Source organism: Bacillus rossius (assembly GCF_032445375.1).
Source record: "Bacillus rossius redtenbacheri isolate Brsri chromosome 4 unlocalized genomic scaffold, Brsri_v3 Brsri_v3_scf4_1, whole genome shotgun sequence".
Classification (NCBI taxonomy): domain Eukaryota; kingdom Metazoa; phylum Arthropoda; class Insecta; order Phasmatodea; family Bacillidae; genus Bacillus; species Bacillus rossius.
The window spans coordinates 3547130-3572609 of record NW_026962010.1 but is presented as its reverse complement, the minus strand read 5'-3'; the positions used below and the strand labels follow the sequence as shown (position 1 = coordinate 3572609).

At 38.9% G+C, this 25480-nt stretch overlaps 1 protein-coding gene across 4 annotated transcripts in view; it reads right to left on the bottom strand.

Moving 5' to 3' along the window:
- The window catches only part of LOC134541744 (uncharacterized), a 371288-nt gene that overhangs the window by 198239 nt on the left and 147569 nt on the right, over nucleotides 1-25480 (bottom strand). The window contains exon 1 of one of the 4 annotated variants that reach the window (XM_063385400.1): nucleotides 8815-8989. The exons of the other annotated variants lie outside the window; for them this stretch is intronic. The gene's annotated coding sequence lies outside the window, so the exon portion shown is untranslated. Of the gene's footprint in view, nucleotides 1-8814; nucleotides 8990-25480 lie in introns of those variants that run through there. 4 annotated transcript variants of the gene reach the window in all.

Sequence of the window (25480 nt, the reverse complement as noted above, 5' to 3'; positions counted from 1 at the left end):
TCTTAAGATCGGCCAACTTGGGATTCCGCTGGTGTAGAGGCAAGGCTACTTAAAGGAGGGGAGGGGGAAATGTTATGGTTGCTAGTCTCAGCCCACAACGTAAGTTTTTTTTTTCCTGGACTGGACTTTGTTTTCCCCTGGCTGAAATTTGTTTTGCAATTTGTCCTCCAGTTTATATGCAGGGTTTCCTTTCCATCAATAACAACATCGCCTGAACAAAAGAAATGCCGAATAACGGGGAAACGAGTCGTGACGTCTCACGAAGCCAGCAACCAATGAACAAGTGTCATCCACCCAAAATTGCAGAGGTCTGTGCAGTCCAGCCTAGATGCATTGAAACCTCGAATTTCCATTCCCCACCAATGCTACACTTTAAATCTGGTTCAGCTAATTAAATCCGCGCGAAATGATAATTACTGAAAATACTACTAGCGAGTTGTTACTGATTATTAGCATGAAAATTCAAACATTTTTATTTGGTGATGTATGTCGGAGGTCCCGTCCGTTCACTGGACGTACCATCAATATTTTATATCAGTGATATATATGTATATTTACTCCAGCCCATGAACGAGTGATAAGATAAAAGAATTCATAAGAGACATCTGTCACTCACGGACAAATTATTACATCAAACAAAGTAAAAGATTTTTTCAAGCAAATCAGATAGCTAATCTTTAATCGGTATTTGTCTCATTAATTATGTAGGAATAAAATAAACTAAAAACGTTGGTAAAGTAACTTGCAATTTGTTTATTGTAGTCCCCTTTTTCATTCAATCAGAGTTTGTACTTAAAGTATATTCCAAAACGACATACATTCCTGGCAGATACTTCAACAGCTTTGTTAATTTTTGGTTTATGCTTACATAATTAATGAGAAAAATACTGATTAATGGCTTTTCAAGTCCCTTAGACCTCAAAACACTTTTATTTTTCAGTGTAAAAATTTGTGTGTGATGAAATATTAATGCCTCACACGAATCCGTTAAAAGTATATGTCGTCCATGAGAGAGAACATATTATTTTCTGTCTTGTTTCTTAGAATCGCTTTTAGGACGTCCAGTAAATGGACGAGACCTTCGACATACACATAAATTCAAAACGGTTGCTTTTCTAAGCTATTCATGCAGAAGACTTAATGAACACAAATTTGTGTCCGAAACCCTAAAGTGTTTGGTGGTTTGGTAAACTGGAAAAGAAATTGACTGCCGTTTTGTCGGTCGTGGGTTTGATGAAGGCAGGCAGCAACATTTTTTCCAACCCCATCGAGGTTTTTCATCCTCGTTCCACTAAGGCGGGATGATAACTTGCTGTTGCTTCTAGCGCGGTGTCGCCTCCCAGCGCAAGGATCTGGACTGGCGCGCAGTCTTCTCGTCGTGTGTAGAACTATGGGATTTGAGCGGCAACCATAATATTATAAGGCGGAGAAATGAATATAAAGGTATAATGCAAGTCTCTGGGGTGCTTTCAAGAATCTGCACCCTGTGTTTAATGCTTAATATAGTTACAAACGGGGACGCACCACAACGCCGAAATACCACAACGCAGAAATGCCAAATTGACCACAACGTCGACAGCTAGAAAACTGCTGTGTGCCACAACGCTGAATTACCACAACACCGAAATACACTAACGCCGAAAAATGTCATTGCAGGACTGCCACAAAGGTTAGGTTAGGTTAGACTAGGTTAGGTTAGACTAGGTTAGGTTAGACTAGGTTAGGTTAGGCTAGGTTAGGTTAGGCTAGGATAGGATAGGTTAAGTTAGGTTAGGTTATATTACGCTACGTTAGGTAAGGTTAGGTAAGGTTAGGTTTGATTGTGGTATTTCGGCGTTAAGGTACATTTAAGAAACACACACAAATTCATTCATTTGTTATTTCGGCGTTGTGGTACACAGCAGTTTTCTAGCTGTCGGCATTATGGTCAATTTTGACATTCGGCGTTGTGGTAACGACCCGTTACGAACATGCGCGGCAAGAGCGCAACGCTCGCCAGGCGCATGGCGACCCCGCACAGCCACTGACGTCACGCACGAATACCTTCGGGATAAGAGTGGCCCCCTTCCCCCGCGTCCTCCTTCCCCGGTGCTGTTATCCATCCCTGAGTTGCCTGGGAGTTCCGCGGGCTTACAGATTCCACCGCGCGCGCGGAGTGGCGGGAATATGTGTTGTTATTCTGGATGCTTCGAGCGTCTGGTCGGCCCTGGATGACGCGACACGTCACAACCACTCCAGTCGGTTCCAGAAAGACTGCCAATGGTATAAAAGCAGCGACGCCAGTCTCCGAACTAGTTCCGAGAGTGCCGACAGGCAAGAGAGTGAAGTGCGAGTTCGGCGAGGAGGACGAGAGACTCCCCCCCCCCCCTTTTTTTGCGACCGGCGCAGGCGCAGAGCCACGGGACCGTGCATATGCGACCGGAGAGTGGCGGGAGACTGTGTGTGTGTGTGTGAGGACAGGCGCGAGGTGAGGGGCGAAGCACTGTTGAGCCTAGCTCCAGTGAGGAGTGCGAACTATGGATTAGACCGGTATTTATTGATTAATGAACAGGTAGCTTTAAGTGCGAGTGATTTGTGATCTAATTATTAGTAGTAAATAAAACTGTATAAAATTAATTAGGCTATCCTTACGAACCCGTTTTCCCAACTTGTAACATTTTGGTGTCAGAAGTGGGATAACCCTAACTAAAGGGTTTAGGATTAATTTATAGTGAACTGAATAACAATAATAAAATCGTAAAAAATATGAATTATATTTTCAAGATTGAAATTAGTATTAGTTTTTAGTGTAGTTAGTGTTAGATTTGAGTACAAGTTTAGGTAAGCTCGTAGTGGACGTTATAGTGAAGTAATAGGATGCTGTTTGAAAATGACAGATTAATATTGTATTTAGATAAGGAAGATGGCTGCCGTCGAACTTAAACATAATGGCTTTCTTGGGTGAAATGAATAATAAAATGGAGAGTTACCAAAAAGAGATGAATAAAATTGATACTAGCCAAGACGAGATTAAGAATGCAATGAAGAGCGGCCAATAAGAGATGAAGAATGAAATGAAGAACTATGACACAATAAAGTTCCCTTAGTGTCTGTGAACGACGGTTTGTGCCATTCGCCACAGAATTCCGTTCCATTTACGAAATTACTCCTACCAAATGCTGTATACCAAGAGCTAAGTAAAATGTTACGCATACATTTTTTTTACATAAATAGTCAGTATAGAGAATATGAACACACAATATAGCTCAGAGGGAAACAAATATAATTCAATGTTGTGTAAAATATGACTCCCTGCACATACAAAAATGGACGTAGACAGTACGGGCAAGCTGTGCTTTAATTCATTTGCGACTCCACCACTGAACTGCCCAATTACTAATTTACCACAACTCTGTATGTTCGAGTTCCCATTATATGAAAGCATAAAACAGAATAATTAGTGGTTTACTTTCGTGATAGGTTAAAATTTAAAGAGTACTGCTACTCATTCTATCGGCTTACAGATTATCTGGAGGACAGTTTATCAATGAGAAAACCTCTAACAAAGAAGTATCGCAACACAAGCTTACCAACATAGTTAAGACGTTTAGAAAATCAGCAACGAATAAACAGACGATATCAGCCCGAGTATTCACAAGGCTGTGAATTCTCATCCTAGAAGTAATTGAAATCGCGAATTTTTCCTCTTTCTAACCGTAAGTTTTTGACACGTGACACGTATTACGTTGCTAGAGCATTGCAAAAAAAAAACTATGTGTCAAATTACTTCTTTGACGTTTAATTATTTTTAACAGAAACGCGATTCTGTTGGTGTACTATTCGTGAACAAACGCACATAGCTTTGTTCACATCGGATGATTTTGACGCTTCTGTTGACATATCGTAGTCAAATGTACGCCTCGTGCGCGGAAGTTGAGATTATGTCTATATATGTCATTGGCAAGTGATATCCAATACCAGCGGATTGTTACGAGGCATTTAAAACGTTATGTTTCCTCGAGCGACAAGTATAAGCAACTGATAACCCTGGAAAGCTACCTAGAAGTGAAAAATACAATGTTCCCTGTCTCTGTCATGTCAGTCAATTTGCCTGAGTTTTAACTGTTTACTCAGTACTACCTTAAAATATTTTTTCCCTACCTCACAAGACTATCCGGCAAGATAACATATACTATACTACAATCTATTTTAATATAAACACATCCCAACAAACGTACATATCATGCGAAATCAACTATAAAATGTTTCCCTCCACAATACATAGCGTCCACTGTTATTATGTCCATAAACATTACGTTCTTCCAGTCAGAAAACGAATATATTTGTTTCAAATATCTTTGAAACAATAAATTACTAATATTGGTCAGACGAAAGACTATAGATACATACCGTGCTTTAAAAAAATAAACATTTATATTTATATCATATTTAAGTTTAATCAACATTAGTAAAATAAAGATAGTTATTTGTTTACTAACAGCACAAAACAATTATGATTAAAATAACTATTTACCGATTTCAAGACATTAAGACACTACGTGGAAGTATCAAATATTACTCATTCTGCTTTTTAACTAACATATGGCTAATCTCCGCGCGTTATCCAGGTTTTGAAGTCACATTTAAAATTCCCTGAGTTTTCTTTGTTTTCCGAATTTTCCCTGTCTGCGGGAACCCTGCACTGTATCCTGTATAATAACTGTAGGCTATTCTTGAAAAAACAAATAAATAAATAAATAAATAAATAAATAAAGATGCGGTTAACGACCTCCATCCAAGAGTCAGAAAAATATTATCGCGAAATGACAGGATGACCGTAGAATGATTCGGCCGGCTCGGCTGTTCCCTTGTACACTGTCGCCACTGCCGTCTCTCGCGGACTTCTGGCGGCAGCGAGCTCCCAGCGCCTCTTTTGAAACAACTTCTTGTTGCCGTGTTCTCCCCCCCCCCCCCCACTCCTTCCACATTCTCCCCGAGTTGCTCTTCAGTTGTTCGACATGACTTTCCGCTGCACTTTCACGCACAGACAACAGCCAGGGTTTTCCCACGCGAACCACGAAACTGACGCTCCTGCAACTATCGGTTGCTTACCAAAACGAAACAACCGAACATGGGAAAAAAAATTGGGGCGGGGGGGGGGGAAGAGGGAAGCGAAACACACTTTCACTTGTGAACGCAGGTGCATACTGGGCACGTTTGATACCCATGCCGTAGATACGGTAATTTATAGAGCCCCAAAGGTAAAAAAAAAAAAAAAAAATCGCATGGCGTTATATCAGGCGAACTTGGAGGCCAGCGAATAAGAGCTCTGTCGTCTCGACCATTACGACCAATCAAACAGTCAGGGACTTCGACGTTCAACCACTCTCGTACAAAAAGATTTCAATGGGGAGGGACTCCATTCTGTTACCAAATAAAGTTTGCAGACTCAATCTCTACTAATTGGGGGAAATGGGTCATTCTTTCGCGCTGCAAGCGAGAAAACTACAAATCAGTATTCGCGAATTCTCTTATCTAAAAATGTTAGATTTACTGTTTAATTCTGACCTTGAACCAACACACTATAACGCTTACAGTTGATACTGTTATTTTTATAACTGTTTTTATTTTATGGATTTAATATATATATGTGTGTGTGTGTGTGTGTGTGTGTGTATATATATGGGTCGCCGTTTTTTTTCTATGGAGCAAAATTTTCATCCCAACTGTTTAGCGTCGTCTCTGCCCTGTTTCACGCGCGGCTGGACGTGTATGGGAGAAGGAGTGTTGAAAGAAAGAGGCGAATAACGCGGACGTTGGCGACGGGAAGAGAGGAAGCGATAAGTGGGATAATCTGGCAATGTGGGAGGGGCGGAAAACTGAGTTTGCGTCTTCGAGACCGTGAAAACGTACCTGATATTACGACTCGTGTTTGGCTGTACGTACATCAAGCCCATCAACAAACATAGAAACGACCAGGGGTGGACATACTTGATATACGATACGTACGGCTGGAAAAATCCGCTGATTCAATTACCTTCAGGGTAGACTATACAGTCATCTGTATACTCGGGCAAATAATCCCAGTTCGTTGGTTGTTGGCCCGTGAGCAATCTCAACTGGGTAGTCTGTGATTGGATACTTTTTTGGTTGAGGATTTCTCATTGGCACCCTTAACCCTCCAGATAAACAGTGAGCCAACAGCAAAATCTGCTCAAAGATATATGTATTTGAATTTTAGCCTATCGCGAAATGGTTTTGCAAAATTTTCCTGTCTATAGCTATACGCTAAAACAAACCTTGAAAAATATATAATACTCTACAAAATTCTTTAAGTTGCTTATAAATCTACATTAAATATTTTATTGTTTTCTTATTTTCGACTTGATGAAACTCTTGAATTTTTATTACTTTTAAATATTAGAAATAGTAATATGTTAAAATTTTCTAACACGTGGACCACACGCTGAATCTTCGTGAAACTAAAAGGACTACAATGTGCACGGTTGATAGAGACTGACTTAATAGCTGCAAGAATTCTCATTAAGTGGTCGGAATATTTTTTGTGAAATACACGTGAATTATATACGTGTAGAGCCACCATTATTTCGGTGATTCATCGGTAGAGACCGGAAAATTTCGCAGATTCATTCGGCGATAGGCTAGAATTCAAATACATATACCTCTTAGATGATAATGCTATTGGCTTGCTGTTCATCTGGACGAATCTCAACCAATTATTAGAGCCACGGAAATTTCGCGGATTCATTTAGTCGCAAGTTAGAATGCAAACCTCCACACTGTCGCACTGTGTTCATGATTGGACCGCAGTTATCTGGACACGCCCCTCTACGACCGTGAGCCAACGATGTCCAGTTAGGAGAGAAGTAAGCGAATCAGGTAGTGCCAAATAACAAGGATAAAAATGTTCTCGCTAAGAAATCAACCAATGGGAAAGTAAACATGGGTCGAGCACACCTATAACTTTGAATTCTATCCTGAGGCCAGAGGAATCCGCGAAATTTCCGGGACTCTACCAATTATAAACCCTCAACCAAAGAAGGATCAAATCACAGACGAACCAGCCGAGACGACTTACAAGTTAACAGCCAATGAACTTGCGTTATTTGCCCAAAAGTACAGAGGAATGTATAGTCTATCTGAAGGCCATCGAAACCGCGAATTTTTCCGGTCTCTATTCATCGGGTAGCAAAAGTGGACTTTAAGCACATATAGCCCCTAACATCTGCTTCATGTCGGCTATTGGACTACATTGCTCTTATACAGCCTTGACGACCCTGAGCCAATCATAAACAAGGAAAAGTAGCGGTTATTCAATCAGCTAGAGACCTGCAAAATTCGCGGTTTCGACGGCCTTCAGGATAGACTGCACATTCTCCTGTACACTGGGCAAATAACACAAGTTCATTGGTTGTTGACTTGTAAGTCGTCTCAGCTGGTTTGTCTGTGATTCGATCCTTCTCTGGTTGAGGGTTTATAACTGGTTGAGATTCGTCCAGATGAACAGTAAGCCAATAGCAAAATTGTCTAAGAGGTATATGTGTTTGAATTCTAGCCTATCACCGAATGAATCCGCGAATTTTGCAGGTCTCTAATCATGAGTTCAAAAAGGCGCGCAAGTCTTCGTAACTATCATCACTTGCGCGACTTTTAACACCCATGATATTACACTAAATTCGCGGTTTGAATGACCTCTAGGATGGACTCCACGATCGTCTATGTACTCGGGAATATTACACCAGCTCATTGGCTACTGACTCGTGACACCTGCTAACTGGGATGCTTATGATTCGATACTTCTTACGTTGAGGGTCATTCTTTGGCTCACAGTCCTTCAGGCAAACTGTGTTCCAATCACTGAAGCGGCAATAAGTTACACGCATTTGGATTCTAGCCTATCGTGAAATGAACCCGCGAATTTTTCCTGTCTCTAAATATAGGTATGTTGGACATATTTGGCAGAACAGCAGATGCGAGGGAGGTATCGAGTTAAATTTTTTAGACACAACCCTTAAAACGTAATAAATAAACGAAAAAAAATCAACACTGAAAATGTGACTGAGCCTTAAATACGTACATTAAATTTACTGCTAAGCGTTTTTAGCCACACGCAACACGATACTTAACCATATTTCAAACGATCTACCGCAGATCCTGGCAGAATCATCACAACAACCATTTTCAGTCTCGACCTCAAAACGGCAGGTTGGCAGCTCAGAGAAAGAAAGCTGAGTCTGTCGTTGGTGTTGACTTCTGGCCCATAGTTTCAGAGTTCGCAATCTATTAAAGTTTTTTTTTAGATGTTGATTAAATAATGTTTAGTATATGATGACACCTTATTTTATACTCGAACAAGGCACTTTGAACTATTCTTGCAGTGCCGTGTAATAACGAAGTGCATTAATCTACATAACTATGAGCATTATATGAATTCAGTATCGTTAATCAAACATAACTTATATAATTTCAACTGCTTTGATATTGCTCTAGAAAAAAGAATCAATTTATAAAGGTTATTAAGATCAAAAGTTTTCCACATCCTCTCAAAGTCATGTAAACGTTGCACTGTAATTTACACTACTTATTTCCTTATAAAGCCGCCAGAACCTCGTTAGATGCAATGCAACATTACCATCTCTTGACAGTAACTATTTTAAACTTGAAGTTATATTCCTGCAGCCGTTCATTCTTTATCAACAACGGCTGTTATAAATTGGAAACATACTGCTTACAAGTTATTTATGTTTATATTTAAGTTTTAATGTGGCAGATAGCTATATTTATACATAACACCTATTTATAACTATCTTTTACCTCGTTTTGAAAGGCTATGATTTTCAGTGGACGTCGAAGTTGAATGAATTTAACCATCCAGTACTGAATTTCTTCCGTAACTTGTGAGCCACACCTCACCTTCAAGCATGTTACAACTGAGAACCCCACCTTTACTTCCGCAGTAACAGTTGGTGTGTCTGGTCATAAGTAGTTTCTTACCTGAAACAAACAAAAAAAAATTCCATTAATTTATGAAAAATATTATTTTACGTTATATGATATTTATAAATTGAAATGATTTAATGCACAATTGAAACATGTCTAAGAGAAAGAAGTTCAAACGAGGTGGCGTGGTGATAAAATATTGGCCTCGTATTCGGGAGAACATAGGTTCGGATCTCGTCCAGGTCAACATAATTCCATCTCCCATAGTTTCTCTAAATCGGTCCACATAAATGCTTTTTCCTGCCCCAGATCCTCTTAACTACATTGTTAGTCCCAAAATAAAACAGTAACGGCGCTGAAAGTCAAAAAAAATTATTTACAGTAGCCTTTCCTTAAACATCATTTTGTACTTCCGGCATCTTACTTCAGTTTGTATTCGCACATTAAAAATAAATAGTTGGAGACCGTCATCTGGATATTATCTTTGAAAATGTTTTAGCATTTAATAATAAAATGGGACATACCTGCAAATATTATATTAGGTTTAATTTAGCTTATTATGAATGCAATAATCATGTTGTATAAAACATATATTTAAACGTCTTGAAAAAGTTCTTAAATCGGTTCACCAGCTATTTGTTGACACCTTGAAAAGTAACCAGGTACTCAATCTAAGCACCAGAGTTGTATACTTGGCCTGTGATGATGTAAACAAGTGTTCAATGCACGCAAACAAACAACAGTTTGGCTTGTAATTCAAGTATGAACTTCATTGTCGTTGGATACATCGGGGCCAGTGTCGGCAAGACGTATTTTTGTTTGATCGCGAATGTATAAACGCTGTTCACGCCCTAAAAGGCTACAAACCAATCACCATCGCGAAGATGCTGTGTCGTGACGTTGAGACAGTTCACGCGCAAGAGACGTGATGTGACTCAAACTTCGGGAAAGGCGTTTCATTGGCTGGTTGTCGACCAGAAAACAAACCAAAAAAACCGACCCGTCCCAGTAAGTTGCCGTTGATTCGCTTCGCTGTAAAAATTCCAGTGTAAACCGGAAAAAAAATCGTGAGAGATATGTGTAGTTAACTGCCTGGACAACCAATCACTGGTAGACCGATGATGAACAGTATTTGTGCAATCAATAACCAATTCAACTACGAGAGACAAATTAAGACACCTAACAGATTGGAAATTCTCATCACACTGTTAGAAACAACGGACTTTTCAACGAAGAATTTAACTTAAATGTACGAAGAGTTCTTCGTAATTTCAAATAACTGAATCTTCGTAGAAACTTCCCCGAATTGTATGTTTCGTTCTAAACAAAGGTGAACACTCACATTGACAAAATAACAGTGTTCTTAGTGTACGACTTTACCAGTTGTTTATTTTTTTTTTGTTAATACACCAAGAATATTCTTTTGGATTCATGTTCGAAGAAAGTGAACTCAGTTCCCGTAAGTATACGAAGATCCCTGGATAATTTGTAACTAGACTTCGTAAATTGAGATAAAATATTGCTAACAGTGCACTAGAAGCATTTATTTTTTCAACAAAAAGATTTCTACATTAACTCTGTGTTAAAACACTGTAGCATCGTGATACGCCACGTGATTGTGGTCTGTTTCTCTCAGACACGCGCCTGCTATAGGACACGAAAAACAGCAGTTTCCCTGTGGAAGCAAAAGCATCCTGAATGGCCTTGCTAAATATAGGTAATTTTCTTACAGACGGCCGCCAATTACAAGGAAGCTAACCGCTGCCGCGGTCATACTTTGTTGTAGTCTAATGAGCGTTCAGAATTTTTTTCTTAGTGAAAAATGCCGACCCTATCTCCGGCTTGGATCCGCGATGTTTTACAAGTCGGAGACGGTTGATATTCGAAGACACAAGATATGTTACGTCCAAGAATACATACTCTGCTTCCCCGACGTCCGCCGGTATAGAAATAAGTCCTTGAGAAAGATAACACAGAAAAAATAACCAATGTAGTATATTGGGACAGAAAATTTTCGCAAATACGTTCGGAAGATTCCAATCATTCGCACTTCTCATTCTCTGCGGCAATTTTGACAGATTAATCAGACAGAACATGGAGAAACAGGAACAGAAGACCTACAAAGAATCAAACTTGATCTCATGATAACTGAAGTTATAGCGTACAAGTCGTGGAAATAATTACCTATCTTCCTCTTTTCCTCCAAATTTCGTATATAACAGGTTCAAATGGATTTTTCAAAAATTTGCTATTTCAGTCATTGTCTCACATCTTATATAGGCCTACCAGGGCCGCTGTCAGTTGAAGAAAGTGATAAGAACCTACACTGATACAAATGTTCGGAAAGTTTTGGAATGTTATTTTTCAGAAATTTTTAGTAAAGCTAAGATCTAAATTTTTTTTTTTACATGGAACTACCTGTATTTGTTGTAAACTTCGGGAGACAAAGACGAACATTTCCGAAGATACACGAAGTGTTCTGTACAATTGAGAACTGCGAAAATGCTCTTACGTTTCGCAATCGAGATATAAAAAACACTTTAACCTGCAGGTATCTTGAAATATAAAAACAGTATAACTCAGTAGCAACCACCCGACCAATACTTATCCTTTAAAAGCCACCGACATAAAATAATACGAATATTATTTTAATTAAAACCTCCTTACATTATTACTTTTTATACTTAATTAAGAAGTACACCATGCACTAAATTAGTTGTACTCTAACTGGTGGCACTAGTGAGCGACCGAAATTAATTAAGTGAATTCATTTTAAAAAGTAACGTAATTAACACGAACAGGAGGAATGAAAGCGAAAAGTATATTCCGAAAATCAAATGACTCGAAAAAAATTACAGATATTGATATTATCACATGATTCATTTAGTATTTTCAATGCACCCCGTCCTCCCGCGGAACTAATTATTACCAAGCTAAAGCAAAGTACGCTAGCCCAACAATCACCTTTTCAGGTCGACCGGCACAGTAACAGACGCTAATGAATTGCCCAACTCTCGCCAATGAGGTTGCATGGATCACCGGCCCAAGGGTAATCAGTGTTCTCTATGCAAACTGCCCCTGCTCCCGGCCGCCAGGTCGCGCCAGCTACACTCCGACCATCACGACGGAGAAGCCTTCATTTCACAGACGAGAGAGCCACACCCGAAGTTCCCCGAAGTTCATGCTCGCTTTCCGTATCTTTAATGTAGCTATCCCAACCAAATCAACCGTCCACAATGTTTTAAAGTATTTATAATGTAGCTAACCTAACCCAATTGACCATTAGAATCCTTTTATCAACACCGCCATATTTATTTTCAATGAACAAAAAAAACCGAAGATGCACGATTGGAGGTTTGGCTCTCTCGTCTGTGAAAAGAAGGCTTCCCATCACGACGGGCCGATGGGCGCGCCGGGCGTGGTCTGCTAGAACCACTGCGCATGCGTACAACTTGCACTCTCTAGATACCAGACACGTAACCAAGGGAATACACACACTTTTACAAAACATTCCTTTGGAAAACAGTTGCCAAGAAATAGTTTAAAATAGTACAAGAAAGATTATAGTAACTTTGTACAACAAATTACTACGGTTGTTTATGCTTATATGAAATCGGTTTTATTTCTAAATAATACTGGATGTTTCTTACAAAAACTGGCGCAAATTATTTTTTTCTTTCAACCATGGAAAATATAATCGAATATACAACAATATGACTTTATTTGGTTGTATCATGTTTATTTTGTGCGCAGTTGATACTGGAAAGCTATTCAGGGAACGGTTTACAAATAACTAACTAATGGTGGTACTGGGACAACATAAAGCATAAATTCCCGGGTAAGAATCCGAACACAGTGTTGCTGCGAACACTATTTTGTAGAGGTACAGTCGTCAGTGTTATAAAGTCGGAGAATTTTGGGAACGGTGACTGTCAAATTTAAGATAAGTTTAATGAGACAGTATAAGATTACGTACGCTAATTGCAAGTTGTGAATTCAGCTAAAAATATTTGGAGCCTGAGGATCTTAATTCACGGTATTTGACAAGAAGACTTCATAGTGTCTCATATGTTAATTTATTAAAAACAGCCCCAAACACAACCACAACACAGCAATGTAAATAGATTGTAACAATTTAACAGCTTCTTTTTTTTATGACATCTAAAAGTACTCTGAAGTTATATGTACGTATAGCATGACATGCACTATCTACGTATTTATTTAAATCGATCTTGACAATAAGTCAATAAATTAAACTATCGATCCATTTAAAAGTTATTTTATTTACTGATATAGCTATTGTCTAAAAAAGTATAAATGCGTGGTTGCATGCTTGCTACTTAAACAAGCACACACGTTTGTACGTCAACTGGAGGTCGTGTATTCACAACCAGGGTCCTAAATGCTGAACTCTGTCTAAAATGGTCAGTATTGCCAGGTTCTTAACGCCAATATCCCTGCTGACTACTTCGAAAATCCCTTATAAATGAGGGGGAAAAAATACAATATCAAAATTCAAAAAGAATGTAAATCAACATAATTAAACGAATCGTAGTTTCAGATTGTTTAGAATAATACTAATGCAGTCACTTCCAACAAAAAATATATATTACGTAATATTCCGTTGCTATCAAACATGTGTAAATGGCTGCTTGCGACATGATTCTCGCGTGATTTATTAATGTTTGTTAGGTGAATGTCCATTTCAGTATTATTTTCAAACTGTCCCCTCTCAATTGTACCTTTTTTTACGTGAATACCCCTGATATGCCTGAAACGTCTCTCTCTCTCTCTCTCTCTCTCTCTCTCGCTCTCTCTCTCTCGCTCTCTCTCTCTCTCTCTCTCTCTCTCTCTCCGCTGGTGATATCCTCTATGCCGAGAGCGGTCGAGGGATTATTCTCCCAACAAACGACCGAGAACACTTTTTTAAATGCATCAAAATGTTATTTTGGACATATACCATTGCTGGTTACACTATATGTCTTAATAAACCACGATAATGAACAAAAAATTGAAAATTACAAAAAAAAAGATAAACATGCAAACACGCAGAAAACAGTTAAAATCAGCCGTTGTCAAAAAAATTGAAAACATATGAAGCACAGCAAATTACAACTGTTGTCTTCGGAAGCCAACTGTGTCCGCCTGTTCTGTCGTCGTTGTGTCCAGAATATCTGTTTTGTCACATCGCTGGTTCGCCTGTGTTGTGTAGTACAGATTATTTGTTTAGTATCATCGTCGCTGTGTTGTCCACAAGGTTGTTGTTTGTCTTTATTAACTGTCCTTGTTGCTACTGTCTCGTCATTTCTACCCATTTTTTCAGCCTGTGCTGTAATAATTTTTTGACTAATTCCTTCCACGGAATTTTCTACGCTGCTCATGTTTTCAATTTTTTTTTTTGTAAATAAACTGATATTAGCTTTTTTCTGTGTGTTTGCATTTTCACCTTTTTTTGTAATTTTATTTATTTTTCCTTTATTGTGATTTGTTATGACATAGAGTGTAACACGAATAGTTTACGTCCAAATAACATATTGATACAATCTTCCCATTGCAAGAACCATAAAAAGACCGTGCATTTTCTTTTAAAGGCCCGGACACAATCTACATGGTATTAAAACACGAATAGTTATAGAGATAAGCACCTACACAACACAAAACCAGCACAGCGGCCTGGCTACAACGAAAATAAACTTAACGCCATTTCTTTCCGTATTCTGGTTGGTTTAGACTTCTAAATATTAATGCTACTGTAGTTGGTAGTGAGGAATTATAAAGAAAATTGAGTGTTAAAAGTATAAAATAATTTACATCACAGGAATTGCAACATTAAGGACAGAAATAAATGTTTTCTCCTTCATAAATTGGACCGTGATGTTTATAGCTTAACTTCATCGTGCGAGCATAATGAACCAAAAAAATAATAATATTCTGCACAATTTAGTCAATACATGAATTTTCTTATTCTATACATAAAGTTCTCAAATTACGACGTAGTTCAAAGCTTCTGTTTGGCAGAAAACACATCACGATTTGAGCAATAACAAAGTATAACGCAAGAGTTAAACCTAGAGCCAACTTAACTCAACACTGGTCGGATACCAATTTTCTCGTATCCGAATCCTGAATTCGAATCCCAAAGAGTATTTCGAATAGGCTATACCTTGCGAATCTGAATCGAAATATCAAGAGTACAAAATAAAACAATGTTCAAGAAATTATAAATATTAACTATGGTGTTGAAACTTTCAACCCTTTAAATGTTTTATTTATGAACTATATGCCCAGAAGTAGCTTGAGACAATGGCCGTGAAAGCCTGCGAACATTATTATATCCCCCGAATTAATAAATATAGTTTTATTTATATAACGAAACATTAAAAGTAAAATTTCTTGGGGAATGGTAACAGGATAGGTATAAAGAAAAAAAATTGGCCTAGTACCTACCTAAACTTCAGAGGTTATAAGTGTTAATTTTTTTTTTTAATTTTCTTTAATTACTTTAATATTTTTTCCTCGAATACCGGATCCTTCGAATAAATATCTGATGGTATCTGAGGATTAAAGGATCATGTTAGTCCATCCCCACTTAATACTAAAACCGGGCTTGTACAAATGCTTATCGCAAGGTGGTATTGCAGCTAGCCAGAGTGAATTGCACGAAGTTCACCTGATATGTGATCACAGTGAACTGTGCTGCGCTTGTGCTCTGTGCTGTGTTGCGCCTGTGCCAGAACACGGCTGGAGGCCGGCAGCGACACAGCAGGAGAAGGGGGCGGGGGCTCATCCAACACCAGCTAGGGGCAGTAGGAGGGGAGGGGGGGGGGGGCGACCCAGCCAACTAACCCCAGCGAGTCAATAGCTACTCCGCTGAGCGACGGCCTATCCCTGATGGCACCTCTCTACAATCAGTCTACCCGAGAACCAAACAGTCATCACTAACCCGCCAAACAGGCAGACAGATTTTCATTCGTTGGTGCTTGCGAGGTGCATAGGTGGATAACAACACCAAAAAGAAAAATTACACGATTATTAAAACCCAAAAGTCCGAACCGTACACATTTCATAATCCTCATACAAGCTATTTTATTTTTAATATTTTATTTTTTTGGAATACGTTGTGTCAGGAAGTGAAAAAGCATATTTAAAATGGATGTTTCACACAAAAAAATGGGCACGTGGCCACCACGTTCATTAGAAGTGAAGCCTCACAGATAAGAGGGATATGACATTGTTAGGGGTTAGGGCACTCTCATATTTGAAACACGCGTTATCATGCGATAAAAATATGCCTTTATTTACTAGTGTCCATACCTGTATTCAATAGAATCTAGGAATTATTTAATAGCTTTATGATATGGTGCATAACTCTATCGGAACTGTCCGTACAAAATTTTAACAGTTTATAATGCTAACACCGGATCCAACCCCAGAGTTGAGAACTGCGAGTTTATAAAGTATTCAAAGAGATGCGAAAGTATTCAAAACTATGCAAAAATATGCGAAAAGTACGAGAAAGTTTACAAAAAATATTGTAAAGTATACGAAATCGTGGCAAAGATTGCACATACCAACTCCCCAAACTTTTCACCGCCATGTTCCAGACCTTCTTACTTCAGTTTTCCTACCGCCGCGCCGGGAAAATGTAAACAAGCCACGACTTTGATCGCGCCGGGGTGGGTTATGGCGCGCCACCCTTGGGAGCTATGCACGTCGCCACGGGCATAACCCGGGCACAGGGCCATGCTAACAGGGGGAATGAGGAGGGGGGAGGGGCTACCTGGGTTCCGCCTCGACAGGGGTGTATGTGTGTTAGTGAGGCGGGATGATAAGCGCGACGCTCGCTGGTGCTTTCTAGTGCGGTATAGCCTCTAAGCGCAAGGCTCTGAACATTATATGGCTGAGAAACGAATATAAAGGGGTAATACAAGTCCCGTAAGTGCTTTCAAGAATCTGAACCGGTTGTTTTACGCCTAAATATTACTATGAAAACATGTGTTTTAGCCATTTTAACTCTTCTAAAACTACAGTTTAAAAACTTAATCCGGAATATAAGTACTTTTCGGCCCTCAGCGAACTCTTAAATGCTTTTCGTATGCAGACCCCACTCGGATATCTTGAGTAGTTATCAAATCGCGTTGTTTTTCCGGTAGCTCTGCACACCGTATGTGTCCGGGTAAGTGAGCGCACACAGAATCAGACAAGACGCGACACCACGCAATGCCTCGCGGCAGCTTCACACCGTATTTTCGGTACGTTATTTCTTCCCGCATTATTGAAAGAAAAGAAAAATTGTTTTCGTGATACTCCTTCAATCATGGGCTACCTATGTAACAATTGGTCATTCCTGTACTCAACATACTAATCGATCTTTATCCGGCTCAACATTGTGTAAAATCCAATTACAATACTTACAAGTGAATATTTGCTTTAATCAATTTAGAAATTTAAAATAAAATAGTCTTTTAACTAGTCAGCTATAAACGACAGGCCTTTCTTGACAAATATTTTTTTTATACTCGCGCATGTGCAGAACACTGCAACCATCGGACAGTCTGCTCGGGAGACGAAGTTGCAGTCGATGTAGTCGATGATGTGGCGTAGTGCCGCGTGTGATTCTGTGTGCACTGGTTTTTTGTAGAGGTCAAATACCATCAGACAAGTTGTCGTGTCGTGCTTCGTTCTGCATGTGGGAGGGGAGGGGGTGGGGGCATCAGAAAGGACCGAAAACCATAATTATTTGTGGACTGCAAAAATTGAGGGGGGGAAACCAGAGAAAGGCGCAGTTCCCGTCCGCGGCGTAGATTTTTCGTGAAAAATTTGGAATAAAATCATACCCAGTGTTTCGTATTTATATTTAAACTATTAATATCTTTAATACAATGGTTACACAAATTAGTATAATTGTTACATAATAGATAATTCACTAGTTTATCGCATGTAGAAAAGTTCCGAGGTAACACACGTACATGATCTATCCGTTGTAGGCTCAACCATTGTTGACGCATTATTAGTCTCGTGGTTATTAGCGGTTCAAATCTGACGGTATTTTGTCTCAAAAAGAAATTTCGACCGACTGTCACTAAAACAAGCTAATATACTTTTTTTTCACTTCAATATAAGGCGAAAAGAACAAAGAATTAAACAATATCTACATACTTATAATATGATCCCAATGGAGATCTTGATCATTCAGTTTGCAGTGAGTTGGCGCGGCATACTTGCGTAGGGACCGTGGATGATAAAAGGAATGCCAGCGAGGCAGTGGGCAGGGGTGCAGAGAGAAGGGAAGACACAGGCTCGGAGAGGCTAGACGTCGTATAGTGGTAGGTCATTCGGAGTTCAGACATAAAAACCCACACAACAGTGTATCTGGTGCGTTTATTGCTGTTTTATGGGAGAGGAGGGGGGGGGGGTCCTTAATCACAGTTTCTACCCCGAGCGAAGAAAAGCTCAGATCCGTCCCTGCCCGTGCAAAGCCCTTATAGCCTCCCTCCCCCCCCCCCCCCATTTCATAGCTATGACTCTCTGACGGGAATACTGCATAGGAAAAACATTTTCTATACTTTTACAAAAGATTCCTTTGGAAACCACTTACGAAAAAAGTTTGTAATGCTACAAGAAATATATTGTAATTCTGTACAACACATGGCTATCGTTATTTTTGCACATATGAAGTACGTTTTTCGAGGTAATACCGAGTATTTCTTAAGGAAATTTGGTGAAAAATTTCATATTTTAATTGAAATTTCATTCAAACATAATTTTTTTCAATCCATGGAAAAGATGATCGAATATTCAATAATTGGTCTTTATTTTGTTTTATTATGCTTATTAATGTGCTCAGTTAATACTGGAAAGCTATTCAGGGAACGGTTTACAAATAACTTAAACTATTGAAGGTAATGGGACTATACATGGCATAAAATGCCCGGGCAAGAATTCGAACCCAATATTACTGCGAACGATATTTTTTTAGTGATATTTTTGCCTCTTCTAAATGTACTGGACATCAGAAAAAATGTGTACCTATAAAAATCTTGTAACCAGAAGTGGGTTATTTTCCAGATTGCTGCTGGTTACCATTAACATCGGACAAACTCTTACAATTTTCTTATTTATAAGCGTAGGATATTATTATTTGATTATCAAACTTACGAGTTTTATGGTCGACAATTTCATTTGTACCAACAAATTTTGTATGGAATTAAATAGTGATTAGCAGTGAATAAAATAAAAAAATCTATAAGTTCTTTTAGGACCTCCGCGACTTAAGGAATTGATGTAATACGTTACTATTTTTGTAAATATACGTGTCAAAACTAATTTTAAACACTTCCCAACGTTCCAAGGTACCAATATAGTCCAACTTTGTTGTTTACTGCCTACATATGAGTTGAAAATAATTTATGAAAACAGCTGTGGCTCATAATTAATTAAGTTGTTGTGATCGTATCAGTAAGTGGTAAATACTGGACGAGCGCTGATAAAAGAAGATCGCACTGGGTCTTAGGTCAATAATTTGCTCGTGATTTATAATGCGTTGCCAATTTTTGCAGCAGCAATACACTACAACAATCTGAAAGTCAGCAACCTTCAGGAAATGAGCAAACTACGAAGCAACAACCCTGAAGTCTACAGGATGTTTTAAAATGGGTTACACGTCATCGCTAAAACAAATCAGCTTTGTACTGTTTTAGGTTGTAATCTCGTAACCAAACAAACATTTATGAGGTTACTTAACACCTTAGGTGGTTTAACTCGTGGAAGCAAAATGACAGAAGATCAGCGATAATTGTGGACTATGTCAACCCCCGTAATTTCAGACTACAATCTTGCCATGCAGGACTTAAATGGAATCACTTACACCACAAGTAAACTCCACAAGGACTCCAATATCTCGAGAATTGAAAGAGATACTGCAGAAATTTTAAAACTGTATGCAAATGTCACTATGTTCACCTTTTCCATGCTAATATGCATGAGTAAGAGTGAGGAGAGTTTTTCATAGTGTGACTGGACAAAATGTATTTTCATTTCTTTTAAGAGGACCGAGAAAGCAATGACTAGAGACCTGCAAAATTCGCCGATTCATTCGGTGATAGGCTAGAATTCAAACAAAAATTCAAACCTCTTAGATAATTTTGCTATTTGCTTACTGTTCATTTGGACGAATCTCAACCAGTTATAAACCCTCAACCAAAGAAGGATCGAATAACAGACAAATCAGCTGAGACGACTTACAAGTCGGCAGCCAATGAACTTGCGTTATTTGCACGAGTGTACAGGGGTATGTGCAGTCCATCCTGAAGGCCATCGAAACCGCGTATTTTGCAGGTCTCTAGCAATGACTCTCAACAGTTTATCTGCAATCACAGTTGCGCATGGCAAAACCTTTGATACTAGCTCACTGTTCCAGCGATGTCTTGTACTTAGTCTCTAAGACAGAGTAACTAGATCTCGAGGAGGATTATGAGGTATGTGAGCTTACTGCATACCCACCATCATTCCTTAAGGACTTGCACATTCTCAGAAAAGCCGATAAACCACAACTAGCCCAATGCCATTGATGATCATTGTAACAATCAAACATAATCTGATTTAGTTCAGTGTACAGAAATCCGTTACTGACTAACGCTACTTGCTAAGCAAACTGAAGTGGAAAAATGGAGACGCCTATCATGAAATAGCCAGAGTATATGCAGATTTCACGATTAAACACTTCGAGATGGCAACTGTTGTGTTCTATGGATAGAAGCAACGAAAAATTGGTCAGCTAGTAGTTCACTTCACCAGTGATACAATATTTGTAGGGAAACAGGAAGAATTCATTTCAGTGGGTCATAAAAAACACCTTATCAAATAAATCAGTGAGGAAATGGTGGTGAGAAGCTGTATGGTTTTGAAAATGATACTGACTTGTTAATTATTATCCTATATTATGCTCAATTTGCTGGTAAATCACTGTACCTACGATCCGATAATCGGTAAAAAGACACCCCAAAAATGTATCACATTAATAATTTGAAGTCTGTTCTTGGCAGTGAGTTAAGTACAAAGTTGTTATTTAATCATGTTTTTTGCGGGATGTGACTATATCTCTCTATTTATGAGATTGGTAAACAGTCAGTATTCGAAAAACTTTTAAAGGGAAGTCATATTCTTTATTCCTATGTGAATAAAATCACTTTACCAGGTATGAACCCTGTTGAAATAGCAAATCTTGGCAGACAAGCAATGTTTGTTATTTTCGGTTGCAACAAGTTTTTTTTGGCAGCCTTGATATACCAGACATTTACGAAGAAAATTATCACAGCCAAATCGTTTGTACTTGTCTAGAAACATGCAATGGCTCTTAAGGATTAGACCTCGCCATCTTGCCATTTCAAATATTTTGATACTTTTTTGCAATAAGACTTCCGTGCTAAATGTTTTTGGTTTGACATGGCATAGGAATTAGCTTAAGCTACTAGCTGAAGCCGATACTTGTGAACTGGCATAATTATCATGATAGTTGTAATCGCCCGCCTGAAATATGTCATTTTGCTCGAGCTTACAGACTAGAACCTCTGAGTTAATGTGTGGTTGCAAAAATGTATAGAAGGTCTGGGAGATATGATTTATGTCTTGACATCAAGGGCGTCGCCAGCCGATGGCCAGCCGATGGCCTAGGGGAAGGGGGGGGGGCAAGTTGTGGGAAAAGTATGTATTTTTTTTGCATTTGGCTACACTTTTTTGAATCTCTAGGGCTCTAGGGGGGGGGGGCAAATGCCCCCCCTAACCCCCTCCCCCTGGCGCCACCCTTGCTTGACATGCCAAAAATTGGGATAAATAGTTCGAAACTGAATAATAGCCTAAAGATGGAAAAATCCAAGACGGGAGGGCCAAATTCCCATAAATGCTATTCGTAAACAGACAGTAACACAGTAGTAAATCTTGATCGGTTTGTAAACGGCGCTTTAACACCTGGAGCTCTGCACGTCGTCAGCCTCGCCAGGGGCGTAACTGCGTCGGCGAGGCGGCACGATGCGCGGTGTCGCCTCTGGACTGGCGCGCGGTCTTCTCGTCGAACACAAGAGCGGTGACAGTGACATCATGTGGCGGAGGAATGAAGATAAATGTGTAATGCAAGTTCCTTAAAGGTGCTTTCAAGAATTAACGCCTAAAAATAACTCCAAACACAAGCCTTCTAACAATACAGTTCAAAAATTAATCCGGAAACCTTAATTAGCGAATCCTTGAATGCAGACCCCACTCGGCTAGGTAGAGTAGTTTCTCCCTGGAACTCTGCGCGCGGCGTGTGTCAAGGGAGCCCTCGACCCAGTGAAAGACTGCAGGGTGTCCACAAGGAAAAAAAAATATTTCGTACCAACTTAGGCGAGAAAAAAGTACTAGATTTGAATGAAAAAGTACTAAATTATAAATTTTTATGGTTTTAACAATTTAGGAAGTTATTATGGCATTGCAATGCTTGAATTTAAATATCACACCACACACACACACACATAAATTCCATGGTTTTTAAAAATAATTACGCTTAATAATAAAACATATTGGAGTTACTGCAATATTACTATGTTAAAGAGAAAAAGTACTAGATCTGAGAGTAAATGTACTAGACCAGTGGTAGGAAAGTGCCAACTGTGGACACCCAGTGAAGGAGGCGGCACACGAGGTAGCGCGGGGGGTCGCGTGACTCCAGGGTGGTGGAGGGGGGGAGGGGTCAGCGGGGGGTCGTCGACCCGTCGACTGTCCCACTTCCTGCCCGCCGCGTCTTGAGCCGCGCGCGGCCCGCGAGCGACACAGCTCTCACGTCACGACGACGAGAGGGAAGTTCCAACCACGCAACGAAATTTTCACAGGATGAAAAAAAAAAAAAAAACTACATTCACATTAACATTATATATGTGCTGATATTTTAGTGCTTGATACTGAATAGTGGTCCGTATAATTAAAAACACTTATTTGTTGTGAATATAAATGATAGAATTTGTTGGTTGGCGTGATTACTTTTAACGGGGCGAAAATATTTTTAAGTGATACACTTTATTAAATTATTACAGCAATACTATTCTAAAAGGCCTAATCATTTGCGACAAAACCTTCTCTCACAGATCACAACCGACAAAAAAAAAGGAACAAAAAAAGCGTAATACACTATAACATACAGTTCCATTGTCCCACTAACTATTTTAAGTTCTTCAGAAAAATTAACAATAGTAATTAAAATACTGAAAGATATGTAACTAAAATTCTTTGAATCAATCATTCAAAAATTATTTGACGCGACATTCTATTTTTTAATTATTCTTATGGTTATTGTTCTGTGTGCAGACAATTCTTAAATATAAAGTATAATGTTCTAGGACCTTTAGGTATAAACACCCACACTGGTGCTCAACATTAGATGAGTATGGTTTGATCGTAACATACTAAAGCGCAGGGGCGCAAATCTATCGGATTCTCAGGAGGAGAGGGGGGAGGAGCCTACGTAAATTCTCGGGAGGGAGGGGTTGCGGACAGAGAGTTTAGCGCGAGGGGTTTTAATCGACACGAGTCATCTCTGGAAACGTGCTTGTATATTGTATAATGCACATAATGTTGGCCTGTATACATGCGATGCTCAGTGAACTTTAAAATACACAGAATTTTTTTCCCCATAAAACATAGTTTGGACTTTACGTTTATCAACCCCCCTTTCCACAGTCACGGTTTATCAAGGGCAAGCGGACCCCGGCGGTTAGGGGCTACCTAATTCCAATGACCTGCCCCCCCCCCCACAGGGGCAAGGGCCTCCCCCTCCACATGGGATCAACGCCCATGCTCAAGTGTGTCACCGCTGTAACACGGAATGTGAACAGGTTTCCCGACAACGTCCAACCAAACGACCAGCAGACAAAAGAGGCCGTGAGCGATCTGCTGCGACGCTGGACACGTACCGCAAGCGTATAAACTCCACTGCGTCGTTAAAGTGTTGTCCTGCAGAAATTTCACTACCATTGAAAGAAAGCCAGGTTGTTTTATTACAGGTGGTCAGAGACACAGTTAATTCCCTACCCCCTCCCCCGCCATCCGACATCGCTATTTTTTTTTTTACCAACAGGAGCTCCTTGAAGCCAATGCGGAAGCATGGCTGGTCGCTCTTGAGACAAGACAACACCTCCCGGACTAGAATATATTATACAGAAAAAGTAATCCTGTACGTTTACAAAAGATTCTTTTGAAAACCAGTTGCCAATATATAGTTTGTAATAGCCTACTACATAAAGTGTATTGTAACTTTGTACAACATATGGCTATGGTTATTTTAGCATACTTATATGAAATATTTTTTCGTGATAATTATATTTCTTACGAACATTGCCGCAATAGTTTGTATTTTAATTGCAAAAAAAAATATTTTTTTTCAAACCATGAAAAAGATAATCGAATATCAACTATGTGACTTTATTTTGTTGTATCGTGCTTACTATATGCGCAGTTAATACTGGAAAGCTATTCAGGGAATGGTTTACAAAAAAAAAAAAAAAAAAAGTAACTTTTGGAGGTACCTGGTGAACACAAAACATAAATGAATTCCCGGGTAAGAATCAAAACCCAGTATTATTGCGTACGCTATTTTATAGTTATACAGTTGTTTTTATGTAAACGTACACTATACAAATATCTATAATTTTAGATGAGTATTAATGTTTCATTTACAAAAATCATATTAACGGTGTACTTTTTTATCATCGTAAGACACGTTTAAATATGGCAGACAGCCAAAAAATAATTACACTTTTCTCACAATTCAGTGACAGATCACTTTAGTGTTTTGCAATATTTGGTGGTAATCAATACGACTGAATAAAATAGAAGTTTCCGTCTGCGATTTTCGAATTATATCCTGTTAGCAAATTATATAACTACGTAAGCCAAATGTAACGTTTAAAAATGTTGGACTATCAGTTTATAATAAATTATTTAACTAAAAATAATTTTTGGATAGTAACTCCGGAATTAATTTTGTCTATATTTTTTTTATTTCAATCCATGCATACCATTCATATCCGATATCCTAAATTGTAGGCTATCTGCAATTTATTTATTTATTTATTTATTTATTTATTTATTTGAACATTTAAGTTCACTGTCTAAAAAAAATTTTGGCCTGAAAATTGAGTGTAAAAAAATGTGTACACGTAAACAAATGACTGCCAAAAAAATTCATTTTTTCCTGGTACAGCAGGTTGAGTTAGCAACTTCACTGGAATAGGCCTACTATTCGAGTATACTTAGCGAGTATTCGGAAGTGTTCGTATTTGCTGAAACGCACAATAGATCGCCAGCTGTTTACATCTACGGCACGATTAATTATATACCAGTAGTTTACTATAGCTATGGTGTGACTCACTGCAGTCATGCTTATTGGGATATGGGCGACTCTCGCACTGAAAACTGCTAAACCGCAAAGCGTTTCGCTTCAGTAAACCATAAGAGAAAGTCAGGTAGCAGCTCTGAATACATGAATTACGTTTACAACGTAACACGTAAAGAC